The sequence below is a fragment of the Alosa sapidissima genome, chromosome 4 (assembly GCF_018492685.1).
Source record: "Alosa sapidissima isolate fAloSap1 chromosome 4, fAloSap1.pri, whole genome shotgun sequence".
Classification (NCBI taxonomy): domain Eukaryota; kingdom Metazoa; phylum Chordata; class Actinopteri; order Clupeiformes; family Clupeidae; genus Alosa; species Alosa sapidissima.
Window position 1 is genome coordinate 1,957,880 of NC_055960.1, and position 14,768 is coordinate 1,972,647.

The following is a 14,768-nucleotide window of genomic DNA, read 5'->3' on the forward strand; positions in this document are numbered from 1 at the left end:
CAAAGCTACCAGAAGGATTTTTGATTTTCGAAAGCGTTTGCCCGTCACAGCCAAACGAAATCGGTGGCGAAGCTCCGAAACAGGAAGTCGTCCATATCTCAGGAACACTGTCACATATCGATACCAAATTTTGTATTTGAACTCGGGACTCCAATGTGAGGGTGCATAAGCTAAAAAAAAAAAGAAAACATTCCAAAAGCTTCCATCATTTGGCAAACCACCCACAGGTATTTGGTAACTCTCACCATGTATCACAATGCCTTCCAAGTATGCACAATGTCTATGTGCAGCCTTGCCCAACCATGAAATTCTTGCTCAGCCATAGGATAGTATGGACTTACGAACTGGAATGGCAAGGTGAAAATTAGCTATTTATTGCTGACATAGTACAATTTTTTTTACATTGACGGTATTCAAATTACATTTTTCATTATTGTTAAATATCATGATGGGAGAGTATTATTAAAAATGTATGCAAATGCATATGTTTACGGGCATCTAGGTTTTACTGTGTTGTTTTGTTGTAAAGACATGCAAGGCATTCTGGGCCGTAATGAACGGTGGTCGGCAGCACTCCATAGGCTACGTATTAATATGAATAGGTGTTTCTGTAAACCTAGGGATAATAAACAGCTATCTCTGTTACAAAAACGAGCTGGTAATCGCTCATTGAAGAGGGTGACATATTTAACATGATTTAACATTTATTATTTAAGATGTGCAACTATTGCATGTATTGCGAATCACACACACATAAAACACAGAAATAACCCCCACACACACTCACTCACTCACTCTACAGCATTGGATACAAAATATACATATTTGACATTCTAAATATCAATAGTAGTCTGAGAAAATAAATTCTGGTGTTAAAGAAAACAGTAATATTACACTCTAAAAAATGCTGGGTTGTTTTCAACCCAGCCGCTGAGTAAAATGGGGTCCAACACAGCATTGGGTTATCTTAACCAAGCAAATTGGGTTACTAAATTTAACCCAACAAGTGGGTTGAAATTTAACCAATATGTTGGGTTATGTTGACACAACTGTTTAGTTAAAGTTACGTAATGTTTGGGTTATGTAACCAAATCCCCAAAAACTACTGGTTGATTTTTAAAATACTCTGCTGTTACAAACTTTCAATAACTCAAAGTTTGTATTTACTTACTTGAAAGTCACACCTTCTGTTAACAGCTTTAGGCATGGTATAAACAGTCTATCAAATGGCCATCAAAAGCCATGCAATGAAATAAAACAGGTCGACACAATTATTCATTTGATAGTTTTCTTTATTTTTGAATAGATAGCCTAGTATAAAATGCTTGTGACACTTCCATGAAGGCAGGCAGATTCCAAAGTCCGTTTTGGGGGTCAGCCCTGTCAATCATAGAAAAAAAGAGTGCATTTTAATCACTGTTAGCTACAGCACTTTATGTCAAGACTTGCATGAACCAGTGAATTATATTGACAGACACAAAAATCCACCAGGAGACAAATTATTAGTGCAGCACACTCGGAAACCATGACCACCTAATATTATGGAGTTGTTTTAAACATAATACCGGTAATAGCCTACAAAACGTGCGTTTATGTCACATCTTGATAACACTAACATTACCATTAGCCTAACATTAGGCTGACAAACATAAGTTCAGCAGTGCTAACGTTAGCTAGCTAATGTTAACACATTATTCAATTAGTGAATCCAAGTTAATGTTACCACCAAGAACCACCCAGTAGGTTACATGGCTATAATATGAGGCTACCCTGAATGATTTAATAAGATGTTGTTTGGCATGATTATTATCGTAAGTTACGTGTTGTGAAGAGACTACTTCGACTGTGTTAGCTAGTTGACAAACGTTAGCCACGAAGCATATTTAATTAGCATAAAGTTTCCAAGTCTGCTAACGTTACCTACCTGCTGGTATGCTAATTGTAGTTCGTTGTAAAAGTTCGTTTTGTTTCTGTTCAGCAGTTCCTACTCAGTGAAAACTATGTTCTGTACTTTAGTAGATTTAACATTAACAGTAGCTAATATTAGCTGGAATGACACCTGCTAACCTGCTTGAAGCTGAACGAAATGGAAGGCAGAATATTCCTTGATATCACGAAGGGTATGTCTCTGGGTGAACTTTTAAAATCCGTCTGGATAAAAATAAATAAAAGCAGATACATACCTTCCGAAATCACCTGATTTCCATTGCATTTTGACAGCTGCTGGACTTGACGGTTGAAAGAATATGCCTGCCTGACGATTTTTTTTTCTCAACCTTCAAGTAACTATGCAGCTGTGTTGAAGTCACCCTGGTGCTGGGTAGTGTACTCCACGTTAGGTGGGGGACAGGAGGCAGCACAGCCCTAAACTATCAACCCAGCAAGCTGGGTTACAGAAATGACCCAATATGAGTAAAAACAACCAAACAAAATGACCCAACAGCCTCAACCCAGCGTTTGGGTTGAAAAAATAACCCAGCATTTTTTAGAGTGTAATGTTGTCTTTAGCACTATAAGTAATTGCAATAATTTAATCTGATTATAATGCAGGAAAACTTTTTAAATTATCTGAATAAATTGTTGAATTTGTCTTTTAACAGACATAAAGAGAATAAACTCAAAGGGGAACTACAAACATTCAGATTGAAGCCCACCATTGAGAAGAGAAAAACTCCGGGAACCCAAGAGCTACAATATTTGGTGGCATTCTGTTTTGCATAGTTGTGATTTCTAAAAGTGAACCTTTACATGATATACCTGTCTTAAACTGTCTTTTGTTGCTTGTGAAATACATATAATACATATTTTTGTATTAACAGATTGTTTTGTGGTGTTATTTATCATATGGCGTGACACCATATCATTTGGTGTGACATCAAGAAATTATGAAAATAAAAAGGCTTTTGGGGTCTATATCATACAAATCTCAATGGAACAGATAGAAAATAGGGTCAGCAAAAGTCACAAGCATTTTCTTTCTTTTATATCAAGGTATGTCAAAATGAATATGACGTTTATTGAAAGATTGAGGACATATGCCTTACTCTGTGTATTGATGAAGAAATATACTGTAAAATGTAATAAATTTGCACAAGGAAATGCTAGATCTTGATGAAGTAATGATAGAAGATTATAATACATTGCTCACATTAAAAACAAAATACCCCATTATAATTTTACAAACAATAACTTTCATGTCACACCATATGACAATTTTAGTCACTACCACAACTAATTAGTGAATAAATATGAATTTCAACACAAAATCTAAAAGACCATACATATTTTTGGGAATGGAAGGGTCAGTACAACAGGACTAAGTGATTTCTATGCCTAATATCTGATTTTTTTTTCAAAAACTTTTTTTTGGCCTAAAATGTCAACCACCCATTAACAGAATATAATAAAACAGAATAATTATGGATATTCAATATGACAAATTTATAACAAATATACATCATACAGCTATGTGCAGTGTTGAAACAGTGTCATTGTAGTGCAGAAACAACATCATAAGAGTAGTAAGAATAAGTCTATGTGCAGGATGAATAGTATGAAGATCAGTAGAATAACTATGTATAGGCCTAAATGTAATTACAGTAGGCCTATGTACATTTGTAAATAAATAGAAAACTATGGGTGAGAGGGATAAATTAATTTTATTTAATCGTAAAATTAAAAAAAAAAAGTAAATTGCATTAAATTAAATTGCAATTAAAAATCTTTCCAGTAGGCTTTAATGTCACGCAAAAAGTACAACCAAAGCTGAGCTTGATCAACTACAACGTCTAAAGAACCAGAACTTCAGTGTAGTTTTTTGCTGGGTCCCAGGCCATGTTGGTCTGAGGGGAAATGAGAAAGCGGACAGTGCTGCTAAGCAAGCCTTGTGAAGAGCCAATGAAGAAGTCACAAAATGTCAAATCCGTGCCCCAGACCTTAAACCTATACTGAACTCTTACATCACAGATAAGTGGCAATCTGAATGGGTATTAAGTACCAACATCAAGCAAGGAATGTGAATTTTGGCATGTTTTCATGATCCACTGGGTCGTTATGGACCACACAAAATACGGTGTTGCTAAAATTACTCCTATTGTGGCTATTAGAGACATGTGTTCATGAGTATTCAGCTACATTTAATGAGTTAAGTAAAATACATTCACACACAAAAAAAACATCACTAATGTTGTGGACATTACTTTATTCTGAGATACATCAATAGGCTCTCAAAACAATCCTAAACAGACATAAGGTCTTTATAGAGCAAATCCATATAGATTATTTGTCAAATAAACCAGTAAAACAGAATTAGGGGATGGAATATATAACATTCACACTCATAGCTCATATTTTTAAAATAAATCAGTGAAAAAGTATCCTGACAAACAAGCAGCATTTGAATTCCTTAGTCATATTTCATAATTTCAATTCTTCTAGGTTACCTGATGGCCCAGTTTGAGAGGTGCAAGATGCGTGACATTATTTATTTTTGCAGCCAAACACTGCGGTTGTTTTATTTTATTGATTTGATCTTAGTCATAGAAGCTAAATTCAAAGGCAGGCCACAGGTAAAATCCAACGAACCGCATTCACCCCGCAAGCCAATAGTTGAATAGCCCTCAGAGCTTTTGCGGTATTGCCACTGCTCCAACACTGAAAGGCACTGTTAGAATGCTTGGATCAAGCCAGGTTCAGCATAGCGTATGCCACTGTCTGCTCACGTTGGTGACCGGACCAGGGCAAGCACACTTTTGCAGTTCCCGCCGGAAATGCAGTCTAGTTTCAACCGTAACCGCATAGCAAAACTTATCATCCATCCGCCATCCATCCGCACCAACGTTTTTTGACCAATTTTCAAAACCGCACCCGACCGCCATCCACTGGTTGTTTTAATGTATATGGGTGATGCGGTGCTGCTGACGTGAGGCTAGAAAGCTCTTGCCTGTTCTAGAAAGACTGATCCAATGCAGCAAATATATTAAAAGGCTAAAGTCCTACATTGGCTATGTTGTAGCCTATCCCCAGGATATCAGCAGCAAACTCAGTCTCTGTCTCGCAAAAGTCTCCAAATAAAACGCACATCGGCCTGTAGCCTACAATTTTATAATTGCAATAAAAAACGCAATTTGGCACATCATTTCAACATGCTGCTATTTAGCCTACTAATTAATGCCTATTGTACTTTATTTTTTGCAAAAAGAAAAAATCCTTAATAAAATAACAAGTCATTCACATTATAGGCTACTTTACGCACTGTCATGTCAGGGTGACACTATGACAAGCCTGTTCTGAAGAAGACTCCCATTCATTTTGACTGCATGGGAAGAGAGCGCGTTATTAAAGAAACGCCGACTTTATTCATTCCGAAAGTCCACCGCACAGCAGTGCAACGTGCATGTTCACATTTTTAGTAACAACCGCCAAACTTGCTTGCTTGCCTTACACATCTAAGTTTTCCAACTATTTTTCTTACCTTCTTTTTTCCGCTGTGGATGTTACTGAGCTTGTAGAAGTTTTATGCTGCTTTTGAGATGTCTCGTAAATCCGCCGCCCTAGTTGGAAAGTGTAAATTACCCAGCTTTCTTTTTTTTTATTTTTATTTTTATTTTTTATTTGCAAACATCATTGACATTACATAAAATGCAACACTACGACATGCACATGAATACTACATACGACAAACAGATGTACATTACATAAACACATACTGTAACTTAACAAGACATCACATTGACTTGGCTTCCACAAAAACAACATAACATTAATAACAGAAAGGCTAAGGATGATTTGCGTCCAGGATGATTACAGATATGATTATCAGGGATGAAATTGATGGCCGGAATGAAAAGAAGGGGGGATGGGGGGGTGCGGATGGTAGCTCTGAGAGTGTGAATGAGGTGGTGTTGGGATGGGGGTGGGGATGGGGGGTGAGGGGTAGTGAGTATGTGAGGATGTATGTGTGTGTGTGTGTGCATATGTATAAGGCTGGCTTGCTGTTGGGCCAGGAGGAGAGAAGCTGGAACATAGAGAGGGAGGGTTTCAGAGGAGAGGAGTTGTAATTATTCTATTAATGATAAGTATAATGATAGGAATAACTGATTGCCTGGTTGATTGCCTGACTGATTGCCAACCTGGGCACCCATTAATGGCCACAGTTCCACCCAGCCCCCGCAGTTATACTGCGACGAGCTGACAGAGGGGAGGACCTGCGTGCCACCCATCGCCCCAGGCCCCCAGCATATGCACACATCTCCCACTACCACGACCAACCACACCTCGCCCCCAGACCTTCACCCAACACGCCACTCTTGACCTAAATATGTACAGTATGTGAATGGCTAGGTTGAGGGGTCTATCTAGAGTGTAGCATTAAAAGAAGTGGGCATGCATGGTGAATATCTGTCAGGATTTCCCCATGCACACCACACTTACCCTGTGTAAGATGTATGCCTCCTCAATGTGTGCATTAAAATAAGTGAGGCATGCAGATAGACACCTGATGAGGCATCTACCTGCACTCCACTCTTACCCTAGCCTGTTTTGTAGTTTTTGTTTATGTATGTCACCTAACATGTAGTGCAATTAAAAGAGAGTAAAGCGTGCTGTGTGCTTCCAGGACAAGACGTGTGCATGAGCGTATGAGGAGGGTGCACACCGGGGGCCCAGGGCCAATAGATAACCCACAGGACCCAACCAATGCCAAAACCACACAGCGACCCGCCAGGACCGAGTCTCCCAAGCCATCCAATGGGGCCCCGTCAGAATAACGATGGGAGAGGCAGAGAGAAAGAGTGAAATTAGTAAAGTTATCAGAGAATGTAAATAAAAGGGGGAGGGAAAGAAGGGGATGCTATTTATATTACTAATAATAATAATAATAATAACAATAATAGTTCCAGCTACCCTCCCCTGCCCAGTGTTTGATGATATGTGTATTTGTTGATGAAGTGTGTTATGATGGTGTGGAGATGGAACTCAGGCAAAGAGGGTCAGGACTGTAAGTAGGTGATAAAGGGGTACCAAGGAGAGGTTGTATCCTGAGTATTGATTAAGTTTGTAGTTGATAGGTTTTCTAATGATATATATAGTCTGTTAACAAGTTTTTCCAATGAGTGATGTGAGCTTTTTTCTTAGATTTCCAGTTCATGAGGATTGTTTTCTTGGCGATAGTCAGCGCTACCAGCAGTGTTTTATTGCAGGAGTTGCTTAAATTGACTGTGGATGTATCACCAAGTATGCATAAGGAAGGGGATGCTGGGATGTGACAGCCAAAGATGGAAGAGAGAGATTTTGTGACACTCACCCAGAAGTGGTTGATTGGAGTGCAATGCCAAACCGCATGAATGTATGTATCTGGGTTATTTTGTGTGCAGTGAGTGCAAAGATCCGAGCCAAACCCCATTTTAGCCAATTTATGTGCAGTGAAGTGGAATCTGTGAAGAACCTTGTATTGTATTAGTTGTAGATTACTATTCTTTGTCATGAGGTAGATGTTTTTGCAGATTTTGGTCCAGAAGTCGGCACCGGGAGTAATTGATAAGTCTGATTCCCATTTGTGATATGGCAGGCCAATTGTTTTTTCTGAACGAGATATAATTTTGTAAATTTGGGAGAGTATTTTTTTGGGAGAGGGAATATTAAGCAGCTCTGAGATTGGTGGGGGAATGTCAAGGTTAGCTGTCTGGATGTTAATTTTTCCTAGGATAGATGATTTAATTTGCAGGTATTGTAAGAAGTGTTTACTCTCGATGCCGTGCTTCTGGACCAAACAGGAAAATGAGGCCAGATTATTGTCTTGAAGAATGTGTTGAAGGTGAGTGATGCCCTTTCCCATCCATGTGTGAAAGTTAAGTGTTTTTTTATTGACGGTGAAATCTGGGTTATTCCAAATCGGGGTGCGAATTGATGGTGCTATAGGTGAATCAGTGATGTGGTAGAATCTCCACCAGGCTGTCAGAGTAGCTGAAATTGTTGGGGCTTTGAAGGATGGATGTTTTTTGACCGACTGACTGCAGAAAGGGAGATCTGAGATTTTAATTTCTTTACAGATTGTTTGTTCTAGGTCTAACCAGGTGTTGTCTGAGGGGGTGGGGTGTAGCCATTTGTGGATGAAGTGGAGCTGGTTGGCCAGGGCATAGTGCTGGAAGTGTGGGGCCTCTAGTCCTCCCATTGCTTTTGGTTTTTGGAGAGTGGCGAGTTTGATCCTTGGGGTCTTATCTTTCCAGTAGAATTTAGTGATTAATGAATCGAGAGACTTATACCAGAGGGTGGTGGGCTGGGTTGGAATCATAGAGAATAGATAGTTTATTTTGGGCAGTATTGTCATTTTGATTACTGAGATTCTGCTCATGATGGATAATGGGAGGTTCTTCCAGCGTTGAAGGTCATCATCTATTGAAGTGAGTAGAGGGGAATAATTTAGGCTAAATAAGTCTGACAGCCTGGGGGAGACTTTTATCCCTAAGTAAGTGATATAGTTAGTGCAGAGTGGGATAGGTGAAGAGTTGGCTGTTGGGATGTAATGGGAGAACTGCAGATTTATTCCAATTGATTGAGTATTCAGAAATTTTAGAGAATGTGTCAATGAGTTTGATGGTTTCTTCTACTGATGTTGTGGGGTCTTGAAGAAAGAGAAGAATGTCGTCAGCATAAAGGCTGATTTTGTGATGCATATATGGAGTCTGGACACCTTTGATGAGGGGGTTCTGACGGATGGCAGCTGCTAGGGGTTCAATGAAGATTGTAAATAGTGAGGGGGAGAGTGGGCACCCCTGTCTAGTTCCCCGGTGAAGAGTGAAACTTTGTGATGTTAGTCCATTGGTGATTACTGTGGCTGAAGGAGAGGTGTATAGAAGTTTAATCCAGTTAATGAACGACTCCCCGAAGCCAAACCTCCCTAATGTGGAAAACAGGAAATTCCAGTTCACCCTATCAAAAGCTTTTTCTGCGTCCAGAGTTGCTATGATGGTATTATCTTGAGAATTTGTAGAGTGATACGTTATATTTAACAGTCTGCGGGTGTTGGTGGATGAAATTCTACCTTTAATGAAGCCTGTTTGGTCTGGGTGGATAATGGATGGGGTGACCTCTGCTAATCTGTGTGCTAGCATTTTTGCGATTATCTTATTGTCCACATTGAGGAGAGAAATTGGTCGGTAGCTGGATGGCAATGTTGGGTCCTTATTGGGCTTGAGGAGCAGTGAAATTGAGGCTGTGGTGGAACTAGTTGGAAGACGTCCTTTCTGTTTTGATTCATTAATCATTCTGATGAAAAGTGGAGCTAAGATGGTCCAAAATTGTTGGTAGAACTCAGCAGGAAAGCCATCCGGACCTGGTGCTTTATTATCGGGCATCTGTTTCAGGGCATCAAACAGTTCTTGTTGAGTTATAGGTGATTCCAAGTTTTTTATTTCGGTCTCATTGAGTTGTGGTAATTCGATGCTGTTTAGGAAAGAGTCTATGAATTCCTGGTTGGGGTTTATTTCTGAAGAATATAGTTTATTGTAAAGCTGGTAAAAAACATGATTTATTTCTTCAGGTGAGCTGGTTAGCTTCCCTGCTGAGTTCTTTATGACCGGGATTGTTGATTTTTCTTTGTTACGTTGGATTTGATTTGCTAAGTATTTACCTGATTTATTGCTATGGTGGAAGTTTTCCTGCATTAGACGGTGAATCATAAATTGAGTGTGTTTATTGAGTATTTCATTGAGTTTGAATTTATGTTTCCTAAGTTTTGCCTGTGTTTCTTCAGTTGGGTTGCTTGCATTGGTTTCTTCTAACTGTTTAATTTTATTGTTGAGTTCTATTTCCTGTTCTTTTTTTTTGTATACTGAATATGAGATGATTCTTCCTCTGAGTACTGCTTTTCCTGCTTCCCACAGAAGGGAAGGAGATGATTCAGGGGAGCCGTTCATTTCTAGAAAGAATGCCCACTCTCTCCCAACAAAACTGATGAAATTTGGGTCTTGTAAGAGGGATGTATTAAAACGCCATTTGCTAATTGGTCGCTGTTGGTTCGTTATGTTCCATTTAATTGTAACTGGGGCATGATCGCTAATGACTATGGGATGAATTGTTGAATCAGAGATATTTTTCATTATAGAGTTGCTGGTTAGAAAATAATCAATACGGGAATAGGAGTGGTGGACCGGAGAGAAAAAAGAGTAGCATTTGGAGTCTGGGTGCTGAAGCCGCCAACAATCGCCAAGGCCAGAATCGCTCATGAACTGTTTTATTGTTTTTGTGGATTGCCAGATTCGTTTGCTTTTAGAGTGATCAGATCTGTCAATTGTGGGGTCTAACACTGTATTAAAGTCGCCTGCAATTATGATGGGACAGCCAGATAGAGTTGAGATGGAGGTGAAAAGGTTCTGAAAGAAAACTGGGTTGTCTGTATTAGGGCCAATTACCCAGCTTTCTTGCGGCATTTTGGGCAGGCACGCCCACTTTACCTCGGAGTACCCCGAGGTGGATGTACGACCTTACAACAAACATGGCTGCGCCTATAGTTGAGATGAGATGGCATGTATTTTTTTTGCATATGTACTGTGTTGGTCATGTTAAAGTTGATGTAATGCTCTTACACACTAGATTACATTGCTGCTTCAATCCGGTCACCAATTCATGCATTGCACGGTCTTGCTGTGCCTGCAATACAATGTAACAATTTGTTTTCCAGCCGTTTAGCTAGAGGCTACATGTAGCACAAAACAATAACAATGACTAGCCTCCTGCTAATGCCCCTCATGGCTCGAGAGAAAGGCGTTCCTAAAGCCAGTCATTGGTACATGTTGTACGGGTGAGTGTACGATGATTTACGAGACATCTCGAAAGCAGCATTAAACGTTCCACATACTCGACGCACCCGACCTGTTGCGCGACAATGTGACGTCACAGAAGCGCCGTAAACATTTATACTCGCGCGTCGTGGTCACGACACTAGTTGCAATATTCTCCTGAACAGAGGTGTCGCTGTTGTGAAAAGATTAATGCTAACTACGTTACACAGCAGAAGAAGCTGCATTAAGAAACACTAGTAGCAGAGAATGTAAACGGGCTCTGCTATTAGCTAGCCTCTGTGATGGTACTTCAGACTTTGGTTGCTACTATTCACAACTACCACCATCATTATCATCTAGTTTCCAAGGTGTGCGCACAGGTAGATAGATAGATAGATAGATAGATATATAGATAGATAAATAGATAGTTTAGTCATCCCGAGGGAAATTTTAATAATTTAAACAGTTTAGTTAGCTGGCTAGCTAGCTAGCAGCTGGCTGAGTTTCTGTAATTTCCTGAAGTGGAAAGAGATTTTGTTCAGGCCTTAATAGATATCCTTTGTTTGAAAATAAATCGTTTCTATTCTTTCCTCTTAATTCCATGTGTTGCAACTCTCGCTGGTAACTTTATTAACTTATCCAGCAAACTATTACAAATTCACGACTGTAACAAAACACTGCAACTCTCGCTTGCCCTCGAACTAGTCCATCCATCTTCCTGTTTCCACTTTCTCGCGCTCGTCTGAAAAAAAATGAGAGTGGTGCGCTACCGAGGGGGCAGGCGAATTCCCGGAAGTAGAAGAATCGACGTAGGCTGGAGGGACCATCTCTCTGCTAACTCCCATAGAAGTCCATTCATTCTAGGATTTCTTTGAAATACCATAACTTCATATAACATATATCCTGTGCCAATATTGTAGCTTCTGTGTAATCCACATAAACACTACAAAGGCAAAACAGACTCCACTACCTCGTCCGTAACGTTGGTTACCCGTAAGAAGAATGGTTAGCTTGTTCGGTTGGAGGGAAGCTAGCTTTGACGTAATCTCTCTTTCGCGCCGTAGGGAGATAACCGTATACGAGAATTTACCATGACGTCACAATAACAATATACATTTTTCCGGGTGGCAAAAGCTGAAGCATTCTCCATTGGCACTACTAGTAAACAAACTTCCATGTCATTTGACCAGGGCAGAGCGATCAAGAAAACAGAGTAAATGGCTTGAATGAATGATTTTCGTCTTGCGGGGTGCTACGGGACTTCTCATTCATATTCATACGGTTATGGGAAGTCTCATTAATATGCAATGAGTCATACGTGTCTCTAGCCATGCTGCGTCCACTCTACCATAGTTTGAACGAAGTGAAGTGTCAGTCGAAATCAAAGGCGAATGATGAAAATGCTACGTGAGGTAAATTGCTTGGGGAACCCACCGACCCACCGTTGGCCATAGCCTAGGCCTAATACATTTCAACAGGTAAGTTAATTCAAAAACAGACGTGGTGGAAATTCAGACATAGTTAACATGAGAGACTGGCCGGTTGCACAAAACACCTTGTTCAGGTTCCCTTAAAATCTGATTTAAGGCCCCCTTAAAATAAAATCGGCGGCACAAACACATTTAAGTATTCTACTTTGGTTTTCTTATCATTTTCCCTCAAGTATTTAAGGTTTTCTCCTTTTCTTATCTTATAAGAAATTCCGTTGCACAAACGACCTTAGCAGCCTACAGTAAATAACCACATGAGGTTCGGTTCGCCAGGCAAAACGTAAAAAAAAAAAGTTTATTTTGGTGCCCTGATGACAGTCAGGATAATATCTAACTAGCTAGCTAGTATTGTTCAATTCATGTCTATATATGGCTTTACTGATGAATGGATAAATGTCACCGAAAATTATTAAGGTAAGATAAGATCATAAGCTTGGGTTGCAGACTACGGCAGCAAGCAACAACTATGTCCGTTGAACGTAGCCTACCAGTTGAGTTATTCATTGCTAACATTAGCTATTGATAGGCCTACAGTAGTGCATTAATAACTATAGCTAACATCGTGAAATTAATTGTCACTGCCGTGTTTGGCTGTCATCCGTCAAACTTGTCAAAGTTAGTTATAGGCCTACTCAGATTTGTAATGCGTCATTCACTATCTGATTTTATCAACAATATGTGCACACAGCTTGCTATTATTTTGGACAGTTCCGTATGACCAACATCTGCATCCTCAGAAAAGCAAGCACAAATTAGCAAACAAACAATCTCCGTGGTTGATACTAAAGGGACAAAATGTAAGGTGCTTTGTGCAAACGGCCCTAAGGAAATAGCAATAAATGAAATGCATAGTAGCCTAGGCTAGCCTACTATAGCCTAATGTGTAAATGAACCTCAGCCTGCCATTGAGTGGTTATTTTAGTGACTGTTGCTGTTTGACTTACAATCTGTTAGACGGTGTATTTCCCTGCTATCTAAATAAAAAGGCTATGATCGGGTTTTTGTTGCTCGGATCGGATACAGATGTAAGAAGTGGCTACTCCGCCACCAGGCAGTCTTGCCAGCTACTCTGCAGCATTACTTTTGACGACGTCCACTAGCTTTAAACTTCACCCACAGGTTTCGCTGGATAATTTTTCTTTCTTTCTGAAGGACATCGATAAAAACCCTAAACTTTTTGCTGTATATCTGGCGGCACAACCTCAAACACAACACGTTTTCATTATTGTTTCAACTTTGATCAACAACAATGTGTTAACTATGTAAGGTCAGTGGAAGCCGCTTGCGTTCTGCCACCCGGAAGGATCTTGGAGCCTATTGTTTACAAACATTCTGAAATGCCGTATTGTTTGGATAAGAAGCTCAGTCCACCTAACTATCTATGACGGTAACTCATAAGCAAAACCTAGCATACACGACCCTATGTTAAGGTAAAGCATTACACAGAGGCTTATAATAATAAAAAAGTAAACCTAATTTTAAAAAAAACGGCACTAATCATTTCAATGGTTTTCGATGGATTGACCGTAGGTCGGAAAAGTGGAAAGAAGATTAGCTTCAAGGCTATAACTTTTTTGTTTTGTTTTAGCATGACTGTTTTTGAAGATGATCATGTGTGGTAGCTTCAACATTAACACGACTTGGTGAGGATGATATTAATAATAATACATAAATAAATGTTTAACTTTGATGACTTTGAAGGCGAAGGAAGTGTGAGAAGAATTTCTGTGTATCTATCATATGAGTTACAAGATTCAGTTCAATGGCTAACGTCACGAAGTTAAGTGTGAGTCTGCGCAGTACTGGGGGGACCAACTGAAAAATCGTTCTATTTGACTCAGTGCCCTCCCATTGAAAACGACGGAGTCTGTTCGTCCATTTCTTTTACTGTCTATGTGCGCTACCCATAGACAGTAAAAGAAATGGACGAACAGACTCCGTCGTTTTCAATGGGAGGGCACTGAGTCAAATAGAACGATTTTTCAGTTGGTCCCCCCAGTACTGCGCAGACTCACACTTAACTTCGTGACGTTAGCCATCGAACTGAATCTTGTAACTCATATGATAGATACACAGAAATTCTTCTCACACTTCCTTCGCCTTCAAAGTCATCAAAGTTAAACATTTATTTATGTATTATTATTAATATCATCCTCACCAAGTCGTGTTAATGTTGAAGCTACCATACATGATCATCTTCAAAAACAGTCAACAAAACAAAAAAGTTATAGCCTTGAAGCTAATCTTCTTTCCACTTTTCCGACCTACGGTCAATCCATCGAAAACCTCTGTAATGATTAGTGCCGTTTTAAAAAAAATTAGGTTTACTTTTTTATTATTATTAGGTTGCCTCTGTAATGCTTTACCTTAACATACGGTCGTGTATGCTAGGGTTTGCTTATGAGTTACCGTCATAGTAAGGTGGACTGAGCTTCTTATCCAAACAATACGGTTATCTCCCTACGGCGCGAAAGAGAGATTACGTCAAAGCTAGCTTCCC

At 39.6% G+C, this 14,768-nt stretch overlaps 1 long non-coding RNA gene across 1 annotated transcript; it reads right to left on the minus strand.

Moving 5' to 3' along the window:
- Positions 1–1,301: 1,301 nt before the first annotated feature.
- Positions 1,302–2,339, minus strand: LOC121706848. The gene is made up of 2 exons (XR_006031182.1): positions 2,184–2,339; positions 1,302–1,380 (listed from the first exon to the last, which is right to left on the minus strand). It is a non-coding gene; the product is annotated as an uncharacterized LOC121706848 (long non-coding RNA).
- Positions 2,340–14,768: the final 12,429 nt, after the last annotated feature.